We start from the raw sequence: 18,740 nt of genomic DNA, 5'->3' as shown, positions 1-18,740 counted from the left end.
TGACCATGCTGCTCTCTTAATAAATAATCTATATCTATGATTTGAAAATGTGGGGAAATTGAAACGATAAGAAACGCAAGAGAAAGGTTGTCAATCAGACAGCAAACCGGATTTTCTTTTTGTGTGAACAGTATCGATCATCCATTTGTCAACTCTGAATTGGAAAAAAAAACCCACTACCGATCAAGAGAAACGCAATATTTTTACCAAAAACTAACAAAGTTCAACAGTTGATTTTCTTTCAAAAATTATAAAAAATCAAAATCTAAGTCATATACACATCTCTAATTTATTTACAACTGAATTGCAAAACAACTTTATAATCCTGTATCTTGAAAATTGTAGGAGGAAAAGTACAGGTACCTTACATGCAATATTGTGCGAAAAAATGACTAAGTTCAGTAGCGGGTATTTTTTCATAAATTATCAAAAATCAAAATCCAGTGGGTGTAATATGCACATCTCTGATATATGTACAATTGATCTGCAAAACAACAACCTCCTATCTTAAAAACAATGGGAGGAGTTATCTGTACAATAAGGGTACCCTTTTGGCAGCCGCCCGCCTTCCCATCCGCCATTTTCACCACTACAATAACTGGAATTTTCTTTTTGGAAAACCCGGTTTAAAAAGGATACAAAGATTTTTATCATTAAAAAAGAAGTAGAATTCATTATTTGCCGGTGAAATATTCTTCCCCTCATTCTTGGGATTAAAATATGCCACCAGAATTATTTGTCAAAGTCAATAATGACATATTATGACATGGTATCCTCATCAACCGCAGATGTCATAAAAAAATCCTCGTTGTATATGTATGTATATGTAAACGGATCATATTTATATGTATATAGACATAACGCGGATGAAGCTATCATGGCTAAATGACGTAAATATACCAGTATTTGCATAATCTTAACAGCATCGAATGACTTAAAGTTCAACTAATGCAGCAGCGGGGGCAAAAGAAAACACAAAAACTTCATCTTAATGTCATGACCCAGTGTTTTGCAGACATCCCTCTGTTTCATTTGTCAAATTGTACAACAATATTTCATTCTCTAGTGTCAATTCTAAGCTCCAATCTGACAAGAATGAGCGTTTATTTACATTGTAAAAATGTTAAACATGCTGGTAGGCTTGCACATATTGACACAAATAATCCCCCAAAAGGTGTCCTTTTGGCCCCAAAAACCTGCTTCATCACCGAAGTAGGTGTTGGTTAAAGAATAATTTAAGAGTGCTTTGTAAAAAAAAAATAATATCTTTAATGCACAATGGTACTTTTGTCATGCACAAGGTTAAAAATAGACGATTTGACGTAAACATGTGAATATTTTTATCTTTACTTCGATTGGTTCCGCAACCTTAATGTAAGAGGTGTCAAAATCGGTGGTTTTTGTCAAGCAATAAATATAACAACATGTTCAACGCAGAATAACATTATTTTACTTTTATGCGAAAGTCTGGAACGCTTTTGATCAATTATAATTATCATTTATATAGCAAAGAAAAATGTGATATTCTGAATGCATATTTACCTACCATTCCCACCAACTTATTTTATCGGTAACATTTTCATTGAAATCAAACGTTTTTGAAGACAGAGTCTCTCAAGTAGTAGCAAGTTTTTGAAAAGGACATGTATAAATGATTTAACAAATACTTAACAGCAAAAAGTAACAAAACAACAACCCTAAACAATGTTTTTAAAAAACCAAAAATAGTTATACTACCCCCCCCCCCCATAAAAAGGAATAAAGGTATGTCTTGCTCTTTCAAAATGAAACATTTTATGCTAATAACAGTTTATGTTAAAAAATCTATATATGTAATAAAAAAATCAAAATCATGTATCATGTATCAACTTGCTATTAGATGTAGTTATTTTCTTTTATTATACTTTCATGTTAAATACAGAAATCTGATTGGTTAAGACGCAGTTGATAATCCATTCTATTGCCCTCAGCGTTAGCAACACACTTGGTAAAGGGTAACACAACAAATTGTTACATGCGCGTAAATTAATGGCGTACGGTTCGCCATAGAATTCACGTCATTCCAATATAAAAGCAATAAAGTTTTCTTTGAAATTGAGACATTCAGTGTAATAAAATAAATAGTGCCTGTTTTGGAGGGTAAGAGTTGAAATTAACACCCCTCGAAAACCACTGTCAACCTCCGCTTCGCGTCGGTTGACAATGGTTTTCTCGGGGTGTCAATTTCAACTCTTACCCTCCAAAACAGGCACTATTTATATTATAACACGACACCCCCTCCAAAAATTAGGTAAAAAATATATTATTGGTCCTGTGACACAGTCGCATGTTTGTAACTCTACTGGAAATTTTGGCTTTCTCTACGGGAAAATTTTGGTCTCTCTTTTTAAACCCAAATTTCCCTATAAAGTTGTATACAGTATCTACAGCAACGTCTGGAAATAAACAGTTGGTTTTACCTTTGCATAAACAGGTAGGAAAATTTCTGGCAATTTGATTTTAAGTAACAGTGACCTTATGATTAACAAATGTTCTTTATGAAAAAAAAGGTTACTATATCTCATAAGAAAAGGACTAACGCTCTATTCAGGGTTGACACATGTAGCCATGACCTCGCCCTATGCGGTTCACCTTTGAAATCAAAGTAAAAGTTTACACTTTATGAATATTGACATTTTTGTATGACCTTTTGAGATGAAAAGCTTTTAAGGTTGCAAGCATGATAAAAATACTGTCATAAATATTGATGATATCAACTTTTTGCTATTAAAAGAAAAAATAACAATAACCAATGAGCAACAAGTAATATGCAAAACATAGAACCGGTTTTTACGAAACAAAACTCTGTCTAAAACCCCTTTTAGACAGATTGGCGCACGAGCACTTTGCAAATTGCAACACTTTGCGATCGGAAATTTACGGCTTCGCACGAACTATCGCATACGCCGCACATTCGTTGCATGCGTTTTTGTGGTCAGATCATGTCTTCTCAAAATAATGGACATGCACAATATTCAGACGCGACCAAATGCGATCCAAATATTGCAATGCAACGCACGAACATTAGTAAGAACGTTTTACAGCGTTTACTGTACTCGCAAGAGCGATGCACGATAGGTAAATTGTAGCTGTTTATGCGTGTGTTGTGCGACCATGAGACTGTTGCTCAATGTGTCTCATGTAATCTTGCAACGTTTTACTATCATTGCAAGATTTATCGGTTTCAGTTTCCATGATTTGCAACTATATAAATAATGTCCGTTTGGGAGGGTAACAGTTGAAATCGACACCCCTCGAAAACCATTGTCAACCGATGCGAAGCGGAGGTTGACAATAGTTTTCGAGGGGTGTCGATTTCAACTGTTATCCTCCCCAATAGGCACTATTTATTATATTACACTGAATGTCAATTTTAAAGAAAACTTAAGGTGCCTCACTACACCTGGAAATAGTTTCTCAAATCAGCAGAAAATTACTTGATTATGATAGAAAGTATGATGGATAAGAAGTATATATATCAAATAGGCGAAAAAAAGTGCAATTTTAGATAAAAAATGATATTTTCAAAAATGTCATTCAGTAAACATAAACAAAAGCCCCAGGTGGATTCGAACTCATGACCTGCGGTTCACAAGCCTGATACATTAACCACTGAGCTTTGACGATATACATCTGAATCGATTGATACAAACAGTTTAACAAAACATTTAAATCGCCATCTTGTGACGTAGTGTCTTAAAAAGTATAAGTCTCGGTGTAGTGAAGTACCTTAACTGCTTTTCTATTCGAATGAATTTAATTCTAAGGCGAACCGTACGCGCATCATTTACGCGTATGTAACAATTCGTTATGTTACCCGTTGCGAAGTGTGTTGCTCACGCTAAGGATAATAGAACGGATTATCAACTTCGTCTTTACCAATCAGATTTCAGTATTTAACATAAAAGTATGATAATAGTACATATTGGATACAGGGTTATTTTCGCCCCGTGATATTATCGCTTCTACTTTCGGGTTTGACCTGTCTTGAAATCGCTCCAACAATGTCGCGGTAAAGAGAGATATAATTAGACACTGGTATTCGCCAAGTCTTAATCCACTAACTGACAAAATGAGCGAAACAAAACTTGGACGAATAGTTCCCTTATACAATCTACAATGTATAAGAATTTCTGTTTCAGGCCACAATTGAGCTTAATTTTGGGTGTTGCTTTTGTGTTCTTCTCTTGCATTCAACTATTTACTGAAGGTATCACACCGGTAATCGACCAATCAAAATGAACTTATGAACTTAGTCAAGGGTAGTTCCATGTATACACTACTTTAGAATAATATTTTTAAATTCTTGAGTGCATTTTTACATTTTCCTTTACTCAGTTTTAATTTTTTTGTACCACTGAGAATATTTCATTTTTTTTTTGTTGGATGATGATCTTTTTTCACAGGGACTACTTCTTTCAGGACACATGCAGCAGCTTCCTGGGGGAGTGTGCAGTCTGTTTACATACAAACGGAAAACACGTGGTTTTGAGGGAAGACCTGTTTGGAGCTAGATATTTTGGGAAAATGCCGTATCGTGTGCCCTTTTTATGGTGTTAGCTGATGAGATAGGTATAACAAATAACATTTCCTCAAATATTTTGTCATGAGAAATACAAACTGATTTTTAAGAATTTTTTCCCTCTATAGTACTATATAGTGAAAACAATAATTATTACCGGTGTGGTACCTGAAGAGCGTCGGAAACGGGCGATATATATAACTGCTCTGACTCGTTCGAGCATTTGTACGATGAAACGAATGATTGGACGAGCGCCGCTCGTCCTATCGCATTGGCGCATGCTCAATCGTCCGATCATCTGGTCTTTCGTGCAATCTTATCGCATTATCTTACAGCACTCGCTTGCATTGTCGCATATAGAAGCAAGATATATCGCAATATTCATTGCATTCACATCGCAAAATGATCGCTCTGAATCGTGCGAGTTACGTGTAAGTAATTTTTCATATGCGATCATTTTGCCAACAGTTTACAAACCATATCTAATTATTTTGGTCTCACGAATAAAAGTATTTTGTTGCGTCTGCTAGTGCGGCAATTGTGAAAAGGGTTTAAAATATACTCCAGCTCTTTCGTGCACTACTGAAGCTTCTGCTCTCTGTTTCATTTACAAAACCACTTTTTCTAATTAATCGCAATTATCTTTAATAAAAATGACACTTCACAATTAGCTCAAAATTAGCCGATTAATAAGCTTGTTCTTTTACAGAATAGATAGTAATTTATGTCTGGATTATTTGTAAACTAACATTTTTCGTCAAGGGTCCCCATGATAAAATATTCACTATGCCGCATCTCGTGCCTTTCTGACAATATCAGAAAAACGGCGTTTTCCGAGCTCCGCTGGAAATGCCCGAAAATTTGCGAAAGTGGGTGCTGTGTGACAAAAGTTATCGAGTTTGGACCATGTCCGCGAAAAAGGTCGGACAAAAGCAAAGTTTGGTGTTATTTTCTGACTTTTTAAACTTGCAACATCGCTATTGAATGTCCTTGCAGTCGAACACAGACTTTTTTTTTCACTGGCATCTGTGTTGACCGGATGTAGGATGATCATGTGACACTATGATTGCTACGAGAGCGCTAGCAACTGCGTTAGTATTCCTTACTGGAATACGCATGCTCGACCCCATGGTAGAGCATTCTGAGAACACTGTACGACTGTAGTTAAACTGTGAATTTCGTTTTATCATCTACATATGATCTGAAGTTTTGTGTTTTATCATAAATAATAAAGTAACTGTACCTAAGGTTTTATAATGTCAAGTTATATTAGAAATTATATGAATAGCTAGCTTTCGGATATGTTTTCCGAGCTTTATAAAAAGATAAGCTTGTTGTAGACGACATCCTAATGATTAACTAGTCCTTTCGTGAGGACACTTTTACTACAATTAGGGTAAACCATTTAATCTGACCTCGTAAAATGATATCCGTTAGGATGGGGAGTGGTGTCATCTGCGGATTCCTCGGATCTATCGTGCACTTATCGTACACGACTTCCGAGATGTTCCGACTGGGAGTGGTATAGTATTTTTCCATTAAACAGGTGTTTAAACACTATATGCGGCTGGCTGTCTTGTGTCTTGTGGCATAAGTCTAAAGATCAGACTAAATGTCAAAAAGCTTTCAATTACTCTATACTTACATAAGTTTGTAACCTTCCGGCATGCCCAGGCTTTTTAATACCAGCACAGAAAATGGCATTTTATACCATATACTTTACCATAGCAATTTGGACCATGGAACAATATAGTGACTCTTAACTTGCAAGCTAAGACAGAGACTAAAACGGCGAGGGAGAACACCAAATGCTAACCTAAGTAAAGGGAACGGACGCCTGGCAAAAACGATCGCAGATCATGGACAGAAGAAAAAAGTTGCAGACGATTGGCGAGGGGGCATTTTCTGTTGATGGAGTTTAGATTTTCGTATCGGTATATTGGAGGCAAAATCAAAAATCATCTCGATAGATTCTAATCCGATTTTATTTGAACGGGAAAATACGAAAGTTTTACAACGTGTGGATAACTGTAACATTTAAGAATTCAACACAAATGAATTAGTGTCAAAATGGTATTTAACGCCCAAACATTGTCAACATTGTTCCTACCTATCTAAGTGTAAAATAATTCATATTTTTATTGACAAAAATATTCTTTCAAATAATTAGAACATATATCACATCGTTATTACGTAAGTAAAGGCGTTCTGTCGATCAGAGAAATTAAATTGATCGATGATCAACATTGTTTAAATTGTCTCAAAATTGAATCTAAAAGTATTGAGAGAGAGAGAGAGAGAGAGAGAGAGAGAGAGAGGTTATTATACATAAACGAAAATATCTTTTTCTCTTTTAACATGATGGATAGGCGACTGATTTTTAATTCATAAAAATCATTTTTTTAACAAAATTTTCGCAAAATTTCACCTACAATATGCGGGTTTTATTAATGTCATGTCGAGTTAATGAAAATTATGAATTAGAACCATAAAATAAAACACGGAAACTCGTCTGTACTTTTACTTGTGTGAAAATCATTCAACCATACTAAACGTTAAAAAAGTGAAGTTAAGATCAACTTAATCAGAAAGCGACATTTTCAATTCTTTTGTTCATTGTATAGTTTTTAGATCTGCTCATTACCTGCCTTTTAAGTTAGTTAAAATAGAAAGAAACTAGGAAGGCATTGGCAACAATTTCAACATTGCTGTTCAATAGTTGCAAGATTCCTGAATAGTGTCTTTTACAAATTAAAAATTTTTAATTGTCAGTTAGTCATAGACTCATTGACAATTTAAAATGGTTAATCAGTAAAAGATAATAGAACTGGCTTTTGAATATGAACTGTTGTATTCTTATTTATCTGAAAAACTGTTTTTTTCATTAGGTTACTACTACAGTACTACAGTACTACTTCTACTACTACTCTCTCTCTCTCTCTCTCTCTCTCTCTCTCTCTCTCTCTCTCTCTCTCTCTCTCTCTCAGAGAGGTGGCTTTACAAACAAGAAACATTTCCCTGTTAGTCTTAATTAATATTATCATGTTAGACAAATGTATAATAACAAGGCACACAAAATTAAAGTCTACGAGGGGACATTAAGTTGATTGAAGTATAATAGGGTGATTAGTCAAGGTATTTCATTTCCCAGGGACGGACAAAGTGGTACGACAGAGCTTTGAATTTTACTACATGTCACCTTTTTTACGTTTTGAATATTTTAAATTCATAATAAAGCTTTATTAATAAATGCAAAAGTTGATGTACGTAAAAACAGATGTAAATAAAAATTCTTATCTAATATATTGCATCTATCAAGCTTTTTATGTTTCCAATAAACTTGCTAAATATTGTTTTTGGATCTGACTAATTGCTTTACGACATCTGTTTTACAAAACGAAATTAGTTGTAAAATAAACGTGGCTCCCAACATTAGTCTTGTGCTATATAATTTCCCTACATAACTACCACTGTACTATATACCTTGAAATAGCATTCATATATGAAACTTCAGAGTTGAGAGATCATTAAGGAACCAAAAATGTTCAAACCACTTGTTGCAAAACGTTAAACTGACTCTACAGAAATAAACATTTTATCGTATATTCGTAAAAATATTTCGTAGTTCATTTTTTTTTTGTAAAAGACTTAACTTGTAAATGATATGGTGCTTACTTTACAAAAGTGCATGTTATAGACGGTTTTCCTTTTTTCGCGTTTAAATATATATGGTTAATTATTTTTTTTTTACACTTTTAAAGTGAATATCATAGGTCAGATGAAGAGAAGGTTTGAATTGTTCTAAATGTCTGTATCTTTTATTTTAGAGTGTAAGTGAAATTCTGTAGAATTGTTCTTTACAATAATATAATACAATGCATTTTCCGATCGGTATTAAAAACCTTAAATTAAATGTACAGCTTACTTTGCACTAAGTACTTGTCAGTACTTTGATTTTTTTAAAAATCAAAACACATTTTCTTTGAAGTTTAACCGGGTACACGTACTTGAAATCAAAATCTTATCTAATAAATCTTGCATTATGCAAATTTAGTTTAACTTATTAGAGATTTTTTTGAATTATAAATTCATAACAGAATATTTCTTAATACAGAAAATATTATTTTGGAAAAGAATTATCAGTGCATGTTGTTAAGTATACCAAATCCTTACCTTGGCTTTATTTAATCCAGACTGAAATTTTATTCACGTCTTTAATTATTATATTCTTAATGTCGACGACCCCTCGACGTAATAGTTTACAACTCACCACTTTTAAGCCATAAACGAAGATACACGAGCTATTCTAGGAAATCAATCAACGCTAAAATACTACACTGTCTGAGTAAAGCGAACAGGTGATTCAAAGTATATTGACATTGCAAAAAAAGGTCAACAAATAGATAAACATTCTAGAGAAAGGTGGTCAAATGGAAATGAAAAATTGAAATAAATTATACGTAGCCACATTAAATGTCTCCATTGAAATCAATAGATCAGAGCCTAATTAACCCGGCTTAATTTGCATAAAGATGATGTATGGCATGTGACCTGACCTTGTACATAATGTTTACACATATAAACCGTCACCATCAAAAAGAATTAAATGATAACAAATATCAAAATAAATAATTACGTCGATTCGTTTTACAAAAAAAATTGTTTCTGTTTATACTCATTACTAAAGACAAAAATATTTGCTATGATGCCTTTTACTTATTGTTGGGTTATTTCCTTTGGGCACGTTTCATTGATGTGGCGACGTCACCAGCTGACCCCGAATGTCGTCTATTGACCTAACTTTCCACACCCAGGTCACTAAACAATAAAAAAGCATTATATAATAATAACTTTATTTATTACATACAGCAACGCAGAATGTCTAATTCTTTCTCGTTATAGTCATTCAAAGAGTGATTTAATTTGTTTAGCTAAAATCAACCTAAGAACCCCCCCCCCCCCCGGAAAAAAACTGCAAACTGGTCTTAGATATATAAGATTAAATAAGTTATTCTATTAAGTATTCCCTATTCAGTAAAAAAAAAAAGAGATCAACAATGTATAATTATATCTTGATACGACCTTTTGTTAATGATAAATTACTTGGAGGCTGGTTTTTCCCTCAGTACTTTAGCAAGGGGAAATAATGGAACATATATTATGAATTTGTGTTTGTTACTTAATTAACATAGTATTTGCATTTCATTTCAATTCCATATGCATTGAGTTATATAATTACCTTTTGACAATCAATTTTATTTCACATTTGATCGTGGTTTTGTAATAAAAATGATTTTCATAATAAACTGTGATTGAATTTCATTCCTCATATTACATGTGTATCGGTAAAAAAGGGTAGGCCCGGTGTAAAACAAGGGTGAGGGCAGAGAGACACACACCACAAACATTTTGACAGGCAAAAAAAAATAGATTAATAAAATAAAGAAAACAAAAAGTTACGGGGGGGGGTGTCAAGCTCGAATTGTATAAACTGATTTATATACAAACTTTCTTATTACTGTTTATATTTATATAGATAAATATAAGTAAAAGATTAATATCCAATTAAACTAAGCCCTTTCTTGCTAGCTGATTATTACATAAATATACAAACAACAGTTTGAACATTGATGCATAATGACCTTGGTACTGGTTTTTTTTTTTTAAACAAAAATTTAAAGATTTTCAAATGAAATGTTAGATCAGTCTCCTGAAAAATAGATCTTGAGTTTTCTACTTATATATATATATATGAGTCTTCTCTCTTTTTTTGACGCGTAAAACTTTAAAAGGCCATGAAGTGCACTTTATATGTTTTAGTCGCCCTGATTGGCATAAACCTTGAATGATAGATAACGTGTCCATAGTTAATGAGTTCTCTGACGCAAGATTTGTTTACATGCTATTCTTTACTTAATTCTTTTATTTCATAGATATCATTGGGTGTTTCCGCAAAATGTATTTTTAAATATGGTGATTATAATCCAATACAGCATGCATATATTGATACAGAATTTAAGTAATATTATTGCTGGGAGTTTCCCCCAGTTATGTGCCATTACTTTATGATCTTGACAAGTAAATAAAAAAAGTAATCTGTAACAAACTAACAATCCTTAACAGGCTAACACCTTTTGACTATTTTACAAACCAATTTATCTTATCAAATACCTACAACTATAAAACAATAATGTTTACAATTTTCTCGATACATTTTTTTAAAAAAGAACACTGAATTAGTGGATGGAGTTCCACAAGTAAATAATCATACTTTTACACAATATGACAGTATTTGCAATAGTTCCTTATGGAGCAATTTTATTCATTATGTTCATAATTCAACCAATTTCATCTTGTTATACTAAACATTGTAAAGTATTATAAATACCACTCTATATGACAACTATAACTTTTTAAGAGTCTTCTTTAATTTATCATTGTATTTTTGTTTGCATTGTTCCTAGTTAATTCCTTGGATGCTCGTTTGAAATTGGTTGCTCAAAGATGAAAATTCACTGGCTTGATCCAGAAGATGGCAACCGAAAGCTAGAAAAAAATATCAGTCTGAGGGAAAATATGTCATGAAAAACCTATTTCTATATAGTTGATGTTTTATCAATTTACCGATTATTATCTTATCATATCTCATTATAGTAAATGAGGAATGGTTGGTAGGCCAATATTTTGCTCAAATATTTTAAAAGTCGTACTTTCTATTCCCTCGTACCTGTACTCATCTTATAGAGGAAGCACCAAAGCATGGCAAAAATCAGGGATTTTAATCGACCAACATATCAATGGGAGTAATCGATTAAAGATAAGCATTAATTTTCTCATGAATTGGTCTGTCTTTTAATAGTTATTCCTCAGAAGTGATAGTCCATATAGTCACTTTGTTATCAATTGAGCAACCAATTTCTAACAAGTATATCCGAGGAATATACAGGGGAAAATGCAAACAAAATCTCAATTATAAATCAATATAGGCTCTATATAATTTATATCTGTCATTAAAACAGTAATATTTATACGTTAAAAAGTCTAAGTTAACGAGTTGAAATTGGTTGAATAATGAATAAGGCCGCCAGTGAACCTGGGGCGGGGTGACTTCTGCTAAAATCTATTGCCAATTTTGATATTGTGTAAAAAGTATGATCATATACTTACGAAATTTCATCGGCTTATTGGTGTCCCTTTGGTGAGCAAATATATCGAGAAAATAAAAAAAAGTAATTAGTACCACTATCAAAACCTCTCTTTTCTTTTCTAATTAAAATAAAATTGAATGTGATTATTGTAATATGTACAGGAAAAAGTTTGCCAATGTTTTATTTTCGTCCAATTCGACCAAGTGTACTCGATGTGGAGACGTCACCAGCTGACTCCGAATGTCGTCTATTGGCCTTACTTTCCACACCCAGGTCGCTAAACAATAAAAAAAAAACATTATATAATAATAACTTTATTTATTACATACAAAAACGCAGAATATCTAATATTTTCTCGTTATCGTCATTCAAAGAGTGATGTAATTTTTTAATTTAAATCAAGTTAATAACCCCCCCCCCCCGAAAAAAAAAAAACTGCAAACTGGTCTTAAGTATATAAGATAAAATTAATTATTCTATTAAGTATTCCCTATTCAGTAAGAAAAAAATAAGAGATAAACAATGGATAATTATATCTTGAAACGACCTCTTTGTTAATGATAAATTAGATTCATTCGCATCAACGTATCAGTTGGATTGATCGATTAAAGATGAGCAAGAACGAATTTTCTCTGGAATTGGTTTAATCTATGAACAGTTAATCGTCAGAAGTGATAGTCAATATAGTCACTTTAATACCAAGTGACTGAAGTGAGGAACCAATTTCTAACAAGTATTCGAGCGAGGAATACTGGAGAAAATGCAAACAAAATCACAATTATAAATCAAAATGATTTATATTTGTCATTAAAACAGTGGTATTTATACGTTATCCGTTAAAAACTCTAGTATAACGAATTGAAATTGAGTAAATAATGAACATGGTAGCCAATGAACCGGGGGGGGGGGGGGGGGGGGGGCTCCTGCTAAAATCTATTGCTAATGCGTTGATGTAAAATGTATGATCATAAACTTATGAAATTTTATATTGAAATAGGTGTCCCGGCCTTTGCGAGCAAATATATCGAGAAAAATAAGAAAATAATCAATAAGTACCACAAGCAATACCTCTCTTCTCTTTTCTAATTAAAATAAAATTAAATGTGATTATTGTATGTACAGGGAAAAGTTTACCAATGTTTTATTTTCGTCCCATTTGACCAAGTTTACTCGATATGGTAATAGAAGCAATTTAGAATTTGATTTAGGTTTCATAATATACTCATGGAGCCACAATGCTAGTGAAACCATGCATCATCTACCAAGTATCTGTTTCCAATCGGCAGGAACATACCGGTACAATGTATCTTCGCGAGAGGAACAAAACAAAAATCAAAGCCATTCCAGATGGGAATACTTTATTCTGAGCTTCTATAAAAGAACTTTTATGCTTTTTAATGCAAATTAATAGGACAATTTTTTTCGTTTGAAAGTAATTTATGAATTGAACCAATCAGAATTCAACAAGGAAACATATTCAAATAGGTAACAGCTGAGCAGAAATTTCCTTTGCTTACACGAAATGGAGGAAACTACACGAAGAATGATAGAGAATTACATGATATGTTTATATTTGGTTTGATACAAGCTTGAATTTTTGAATTGTGCTATAAGCTTGTTAAAAATTGTTAAAAGTTGTGTCATTTGATAAATATTTTTTTCTCACATAAAAGGGCAGATCTCAAACAGATTAATCAACGAATATTGATTATATTTCCAGATTTTTGTGGGTTTGCCTTAAAAGAACATTTTTTTATATTTTAGTTTCATATTTATGTGGAATCCAATAAAAATTACACAAACTTCATTCATGATTATTTTGTTTTTTATTTCTAAACTTTATAACATTTCACTTTCATTAGAATTTTTTAACAAAAATGTTTCACAATTTGACAAATAAGGGACGTTTCTAGAACCAGTCTGATATTTTGAAAATGCTCTAGAAAATAGAGGATTGTATTTTGAGGTCTATCATTGTTGAGTACTGTGTCTAGTATTATTAAAAAATACATGCAACAAATATCTCTTACACTTATTTGGTGTAGAGATCCAACTTAATCAATGCATAAATTGCTCACATGCCACCATTTTACCCCTTTCTCATTCACCAAGCAAATTCATTGTATTTCCATTCTAAAAAGACGGGTTTTAAAAACTAATGGACTAATGTAATTTTATTATTGTGCCTTTTTCGAATTGATCTTAGCAGGTTGTATTTATAGCAAGATTTGTTTTGTTGTATACGGTATGTAATGGACATATGCCGAAAACAGTTCTGTATGAAAAAATACCAGAGAGTTTTGAGGACCGTTAGGGCCGAGAACTGTCTGATATTTTTTTCATATAGAAGTGTTTGAGACATATATCGTTCTTAAAAGGGCATGGTCACGATTTTGGTCAAATTCAATTTTACTATTTTTATTATTTACAATACAATAGGAATGTATTTCTAATGATCAAGTAAAATGAGAGAGTCAGTGACCAGTAGAGTTATGAGTAAGATACAGGGCTCACAACTCTTCGTCATGTAAACAAGGCTCGTGCCCTGTTTTTGTTTACATAGGTTCAATATGCCGGTAAAAATCTTTTTCAAGCTGATTTGTCCATCTTCTTATTTATTTAAGACATAAAAAGAGAGTTCCTAACGTTTAACACATTCATTTCAGGTCTAAAACTGGAATTTTAACTTCAACATTTTAAATGTAAACAAAAGCTTTGTTTATCAAGCAAAGAATTGTAAGCTATGTAACTCGCTAATAACTCAACAAATGATTTTCAAATTTTAGTTGTCTATTAAAAATGCCTTAATGAAGCATTGTAAACATTAAGATCGGAAAATAATTTTTGATCAAACTCCTGACTATGCCCCTTTAAAACACTGCCATGATATACCTCAGACAGTCCGATTTTGGAGGATATCAGTAGTGTAACCACTAGTAACGGCCTGATATTAAGAAGCTCACTAATATCGGACTGTCACGGGTAAAAGTTTAGACTGCTGGAACAAAGGAATGGCATCACAGCAGTGTTATAAAGGAATGAGGGAAAAGTAATGGTGGTCTGAGCCTTATCAATAGACGGAAATACTCACGTGTAATGGACGACAACCGTAGATAGTGCCAGCTGAAGGGCAGACCCACGATTACACCGCTTTGAATAATTAGTATCATCTTCCAGGCTGTTCAGCATTTGTCAATATCTTTGTTTAGAAATGCGCCAATACGTTTAGAGGGAAAATGCATAGGATTCTTGTTTTTCACAAAAGTGTTTGATATAGTTGTATATTTTGTTGTATAGATTTATTCGTCATATCAGTTTTGCATCAAATATAACAAACAGAAATAACAAATCTACAAATATATAATATACATAGAAGTAGATTCTCTAATTAAAACTGATTTTACAACATTGTGGAAAATTCTATTGTCTGCATATGCGTTAAGACTTTTCAAAACCTGAGCATAGATTACAATAGATGTCTTAACATGGTTCATAATATTGTAATGTGTTTCTTCTTAGGAATGTACCCGACAATACATCTTATATTTATAAATTCCGTATGCTTCAAATGAAATGAGGGTATACAGTGATACGATTTTTATTTATTCTGTTCGTTAAAAAACCCTAAAAGTACTATAGTACATGTTTCCACTAAATATCAATGGTAAGGTTCCATATTTGGAATACATCATCACATTCAAAAAAATAAGATGCTATGTATTTTCATTCCTCTTGCATCTTTTACATTGACTATGGATTTCTTTCTTCCGTTTACTAAATAAACATTATAACAAAGAACATTATTCAATAATTTGTAGTTGAATTCTGCGAGACGTTTATCAGAAATATCTAATATTTTACATCTGTAAATTATATTTCCAATGAACAGAATCACTAATATACTCCATTTGTAAAACAGTCTGATAACAAGGTTTAATATTTTTTTGTTCACTAAATTCTCATGGAAAAAACTACATTTTTGCCCCAATACTTTCTTATAACCTGTATAAAATTTGAAATGATCGTTGTTTTGCATATTAGTGAACTTACATTTTAAAAAAAAATCATGATTTCTACTTAGTGATTTGAAAACAGAACTTTAAACTCACATATCCAGTTTGATTTGTTCTTTATACTCTTAGTTGTATATTTTGATCTTTTTTAAAAGTCAGAAAATTAAGATATTGAGCTCATTGAACAGTGTTTTGGGAATTATTTGATTTTTAGCTAAATAAAAGCAAAGTAATTCTACTGAAGACAAAAAAGGTGGATTTTATTATTTTTTCTACGAATAAGAATATATTTACAGTAGCTGTTTTCTACAAGAAGAATTTCATTAACAGCCAGTGATAATTCACATCACGATACAAATGAAGTATCAGCGCATTTTCCTGTTGACTGGTTGTAGTATCGACCATATTATCAATTTACAGAAATACTGTACTAATGACAACTGGCAAAGTCTCTTTCCAATACCTAATCATTCTAGCTGAAATTGATATCGATGATCAGGATAATCAAACATATTTCATAAGGTTGAAGAAAAAAGATAACTGTAATATTGTTTCACTTTTAAAACATTATTCCTTCATATTCGTTAGCACATGACGTTAATAATAATCAAAGAAAAATGATGAGCATGGTTAGGAAATTAAGACATTTATTCTTATTTGTGAACAGATCTTCACGTTATGTTGAGAAACATATGTAACTGAATAATATATATGAATAAGAATGAATCAATTTGTACAAATATGAACGGTATTTATTTTAGAAATGAAGCAATATATACATGAACTTTCCTAGTCACTATATATCGGACGAGGTCTTGGAATTGTAAACTCGATTTTTATTACAAATTTAAATGCATGCATGTACTAGCATTTACACCATCAAAAACCACGTGTATTTACCAAGTTAATGAGACCGCAAAGTCATATATCAGATCTACCCTAATTCAGACAAGATTTCTATAGCCATAGACTAATATTTACTTGAAAAAACACCTCTAGAACTTAGAATATATTACTTTATTTTATAAAAAAAAATTCTTCTCCGAAAGGAGAGCAATATAGTCTATAAGGACATGAACAGTCAGAAAAAAGGTCATATATTTAAGTTAACCTTACTGTACTATCAATTTTAGAGACAAAAATTGTGAATAGGATGCAATTTAATCTTGCGAAGGCTTAGGCAAAAAAAAAAAAGACGAATTGCCACGTCTTTACCTTTCTTTGGGCCCATTTTGATTTTTTTTCCCTGATGGCATACAGAATCCGCCTCCTCTCTGAAAACACACGCAGAATGCCTACGGTTGTTTTTGTTCTCTGTATATCAATTTTTCAGCCACAGTCGTGTATTATTACATTACATTACATTTTAAAGAGAAGAACTCTTTTAAGTTGTACGAACTTGCTTGTGATTCGTTTTATATGCTTCATACAATCATATATGTTCCATCCAGGGCGGTGATGGCGGTATTTTTTTTTATATCATGTCTCTTGAAATTTCAAAATGAGTGCAATCCACAAGAAGTCGTATATAAAGTGCATGGTTAGTTAAATCAATGCTTTGATCAATAACTTTTAATATAAATTTCTTATAAAATGTAGCGAATTGTATGGTGGCATATCTCTGCCCCTTGTATGCAAGTTATTTTTCTATTAATTATGTGGACACGCAAGATAAATATGTTGACATGCAAGATAGTTATGTCAACATGCAACATAATTATGGTGACATGCAAGAAAATTGCAATCAAATAAGAGTTAAAAAAAATCTCAAATATCGCCAACATATGACATTCAAAATGCTAGATACGCTACCTATTGATATCAACATGCAACTTATTTATGTTAACATGCTTCTTTATGTCGACATGCAATTAATTTATGTCGACATGCAACTTAGTTATGTTAACATGCAACTTATTTATGTTGACATGCAACTTATTTATGTCGACATGCAACTTAGTTATGTTAACATGCAAGATAAATATGTTGACATGCAACATATTCATGTCGACATGCGACTAAGTTATGTTGACATACAACTTATAAGTTGCATGTCAACATATTTATCTCACATGTTAACATAACTAAGTTGCATGTCAACATATTCATCTCGCATGTCAACATAAGTAAGTTGCATGTTGACATAAATAAGTTGCATGTCAGCATATTTATCTTGCATGTTAACATAAATAATTTGCATGTCGACATAAAAAGGTAGCATCTAGCATCTTGGATGTCACAAGTGGGCGATATTTGAGAATTTTCAGATTTTGTATAATTCTTATCTGATTGCAATTTTCTTGCATGTCAACATAGTTATGTTGCATGTTGACATAATTATCTTGCATGTCAACATATTTATCTTGCATGTCAACATATTTGATGGAAAAATAACTTGCACACAAGGGGCAGAGATATGCCACCATAGAAATGCTTATCTTACGCAAATCTTTGTATTGCTTAAAATAATTGCAAGAAGCTTTATTACATTTGATTTAATCAACGACCCATTTAACCAATATTTGTTCAGTATATCATAATTAATAAATGTACCGATAGATCAATGTCGATTTATGATATATAATTATATATTTTTATTTCAACCGCAGGGTGAGGTTTGTTGGGATGCCATCATATACAAATCAATTAAAACCCAATGAATTTACATTAATCATTAAGCCAATTGCATCCTCTGTAACAAAATCAGACTCCATAATCACAGTTTCACTACAGTGAAGTCTCTTCACCTTCGACAAGTGGAGGGCATTAAGAGATACCAATTATCTCCAACGGGATACCCGATCGTCGCGTTTTTCGCAATCGATTTATCGTTGCATTGTTTCCTGGTTGTGTCGTAACATCAGGTGCATACAATCACGCCTGAAAGTTCAAACGATGTCTATCTCGCTGTCCTTATTCGAGGTCTCTATACACGTATCCACCTACAGGGATTTCGTAAAATGCCGTACTTTACGCACATTAATGGCTTTTATTTTTGTATATGACAGCTCTTTTCGC

Source organism: Magallana gigas, chromosome 8 (genome assembly GCF_963853765.1).
Source record: "Magallana gigas chromosome 8, xbMagGiga1.1, whole genome shotgun sequence".
Taxonomy (NCBI): Eukaryota; Metazoa; Mollusca; class Bivalvia; order Ostreida; family Ostreidae; genus Magallana; species Magallana gigas.
This window is presented reverse-complemented; position numbering follows the sequence as displayed.